This window comes from Cucurbita pepo, chromosome 15, assembly GCF_057944985.1.
Source record: "Cucurbita pepo subsp. pepo isolate OVF chromosome 15, ASM5794498v1, whole genome shotgun sequence".
Taxonomy (NCBI): Eukaryota; Viridiplantae; Streptophyta; class Magnoliopsida; order Cucurbitales; family Cucurbitaceae; genus Cucurbita; species Cucurbita pepo.
In genome coordinates, this window is record NC_141812.1 from 1349430 (window position 1) to 1353439 (window position 4010).

General features: G+C 36.4%; 1 pseudogene; it reads left to right on the plus strand.

Moving 5' to 3' along the window:
* Positions 1-2622: 2622 nt before the first annotated feature.
* LOC111797473 (zinc finger BED domain-containing protein RICESLEEPER 2-like) lies at positions 2623-3765 on the plus strand (annotated as a pseudogene).
* The last annotated feature ends 245 nt before the right edge of the window (positions 3766-4010 follow it).

The window sequence follows — 4010 nt, forward strand, 5'->3', positions numbered from 1 at the left end:
CCGGGTGGTTGTTCGAGATAGACTTCTTCTTCAAGCACACCATTCAAGAATGTCGACTTGACATCCATTTGAAAAATCGGCCATTTGAATTGAGCCGCTTGGGAAATGAGAAATCGAGTTGTCGTCATTCTTGCAATGGGAGCAAACACTTTGTCATAGTCGATTCCCGCCTTTTGCTTGTATTCCTTCTCAACAAGTCGCACCTTGTATCGCTCTATCTTGCCTTGAGCATTCATCTTTTTCTTGAACACCCACTTCACACCAATGAGCTGACTTCCTTCCCGTAATTCTGTTAACTCCCATGTATTATTGCGATGAATCGCTTTAATCTCCTCATCCATGGCAGTTTGCCACTTCTTTCTCGCACCGCCTCTTCAAAGTTGATATTCTCAGCATCTGCAAGAAGACATACAAGGTGTACCTCATTTATTGAATCATACAAGTCTCGCACTTCATATTTTGGGTTGTCGTGTTCATCTTCATCATCGAAAATTTATGAGTTTGTTGGTATACTTGTTGGTGCAACATGTATAGTGTCGCCTTATCCTTTGATCGCACCTCTTTTAACGCCTTGTTTTGTGCCGTTGTATAACCCGTGGTATCTTTTGGTTCTTCAAAACCTTCTTCGACCCCCTCTCATGCATCTTGAGAACCGAGAAGAGCTTTCATTTGAATGCTCCAATTCTTGTAGTTTGTCTTCATTAGTCGTGGTAGCGGCATTTGACCGTCACATTCGCCATTGGCTCTGATACCAATTTGTTAAAAAAATCTCACGAATTTGTGAAAGAAATCTCACGCACACTAAGTTTTCTTTTGAGAGTAAGAGAAAAAAAACTCTATTTATCTCAAAAACCTTCTTCTATTATTTTTCTGTTTTTTCTTTTCCTTTTTTTCTTTTTACAGTAGAAAGAACAATGTATGTATAAGCTTTCTAAAACTAATTATAGTCATGAGTAAGGGTGTACACCCAACCCGGAAATCCGAGAACCCAACCCGACCCAACCCGAAATATAAGGGTTGGGTTGTCTTGGATTTCGGGTTTGGGTTGGGTCCATTTTTTTTAACCCGATCTGATTTGGGTTGGGTTCGAGTACCAAAAGAAAATGATTGGGTCAACCTGGCCCAACCCAAAAATATTAAAAAAAAAAAAAAAAGAAATTAACGCCCAAAGGCCCAAAGTCAAAACCCAATTTACAGTTTGTCTAGTCTCTACCAAAGCCCAAGCCCAAACCCAAACCTGATATTTCACAACCCAATAATTACTTCAGTGGTGAAAGAAATTTCTCTTCCCCTCTCTGGTATGTGCTGTTATTGACAGTAGTACTCTCCCTCTGGAATGGCTGTTATTTTAAATTTTTACACGAATCGCATCCATCCTCTCTCAATTTTACTCTGCAATCCTTTGCAATTCATTTTATTATGCCATCCATTCCTCTGCAATCATTTTACTCTGCAATCCTTTGCAATTCATTTTATTCTGCCATCCATTCCTCTGCAATCATCCCCTCTCCTCTGCAATTCATTTCAATCCTTTCCTCTACCCTTCATTTCAATCCGCAATTCATTTCAACCATTCATTTCAATCCGCAATTCATTTCAATCCTCTGCCATTCATTTCAATCCTCTCCTCTGCCATTTCATTTCAATCCTACTGCAATTCACAGTCCATTCATCCATTTCTCTCCCTACCTCTCTACAATCCATTCATCCATTCCTCTCCCTACCTCTCTACTCTCACCCTCTCCACAAAATACAAATCTCTCTAGATACTTAGTCTCCACAAGGAATTTGATCTCAATAGCATTCTCTCGCGTTCTTTGTCTTGTTTCTTTTTCGCATGCCGTTTTTCTCTCTTTAGTCTCCTGGAACGCTATAACGGATAAGCTTATTCTCTTTTTGTTATATCCCCTTGCAAAAACTGATTGTATATTTTAACCTTGATGCATTCTATGATAATTGTTCATATTGAGTTAAATGTTTGAATCATAATAGTTCTATTTTACTTTTTATAGATCGAAAACAATAGTGCAACGGTATGTGCAAGTAGCTCTACTAATTATAATGCATCGAAACCACCATTGGCTACCCAATTTGAATTTAAGAAGAAGAAACCCAGTAAATAAACCGTGTGGGATCACTTTACAAGATTAGAGAACAATAATAAAAGGTGCAAGTGCAACTATTGTTCTAAGGAGTATGCTTGTGATACTAATTCTTGTGGAACTAGCACGTTATGGAAGCACTTAAAAAATCAGTGTAGGAAGTACACATATAAGGTGGAGGACAAAGGACAAATACTCTAAGTTTTCAACGTTCAATAGATGAAAAGGGTGGTAGTAATATTGTTACTTCATTATTTAGTCAAACAAGATGTAGAGCAGCATGTGCCAAGATGATAATTATGGATGAATTATCATTTAAGTTTGTAGAGAATGAGGGTTTCAAATTGTTTTGTAGTATTGCATGTCCTAAGTTTGACCCTCCGTCAAGAGTAACCATTGCTAGAGATATATTTCAGCTCTATCTAGAAAAAAAAAAAAAGTTAAAGATTTTTTAGTCAGCCATTCCAAGAGGGTTTGTCTCACCACTGACACATGGACTTCGTTGCAAAACATTAATTACATGGTAATCACCGCACATTTTATTGATTCAGAATGGAATTTGCATAAAAGAATTCTCAACTTTTGTCAAGTTGCTAACCACAAGGGAGAGACTATTGGCAAGATTATCGAGAGTTGTTTATTGGAATGGAGAATTGATAAGGTTTCTTTATCACAGTTGATAATGTAAGTTCCAATGATATAGCTATTTCATATATTATGAGAAGGCTTAGAAGTTGGAATTCACTTGTCTTAGATGGAGAAATATTACACATGAGGTGTTGTGCTCACATAATTAATTTGATTGTGAATGAAGGGCTTAAAGAAATGCATGACTCCATTTCTAGTGTTCGCAATGCCGTGAGGTATGTTAGATCATCCCCAAGAGATTGACAATAAAGATCGTGTTGAACAAGAAAAAATTAAATGTAAAGTACTTGTTTGTTTGGATGTGGCGACTCAATAGAATTCCACTTATTTGATGCTTGATCATGCCTTGAAATTTGAAAAAACTTTCAAAGTATTAAAGGAGGAAGAATTAGATTATGTTGATTATTTCAAAGAGGGGGATCATGGAAACAAAAGAATAGGGCCACCAACCATTGATGATTGGAAAAATGTTGTAGTGTTTGTAAAGTTTTTGAAGGTTTTCTATGATGTCACTGCGAAGATAAGTGATTCTTTATATGTGACTTCTAAATCTTATTTTCATGAACTTTGGGGTATTCGAGAACTTTTAATTAAGTGGAGTACAAATGTGAACTCTGTTTTAAGTAACATGAGTTCAAATATGAAAGTTAAGTATGACAAATATGGGGGCTCAGTGGAAAGAATTAATAAGTTGATATTTATGGTACTCGATCCTCATTACAAATTGGATTACATATCATTTTGCTTTTCGAATATTTATGAAGATGCTATGGCTAGAGTGATGGTGGATGGCATAAAGAATTATTTATTTCGTTTGTATGATTACTACAAGTTTTATGATAATGCTCAAGATCATCATCAATCTGAATCAAGACTCACTTCTAAGTCCATGAGTATGGAGATGGACACAATTGATGAAGAGAATTTGAGTGGTTCAATATTAGTATTATCAAGATACAAACGAAGAAGAGAAGAGCAACATTCACTCGAGTTAAAGAATGATGTGGATCGATAATTATCTGACCCTAGTGAAGAACTTGATGATAATTTTGATGTTTTGGCATTGTGGAAAGCAAATGAGTTTAAGTATAGAGTTTTATCGAAAATTGCCCAAGATGTTTTGGCCGTTCCATTGTCCACTGTATCTTCTGAATCACCATTTAGTACGGGTGGGAGGATTCTTGATTCTTTTAGGAGTTCTTTGACACCTAAAATAGTGGAAGCTCTCATATGTACACAAAATTGGATCGGTAGAAAATC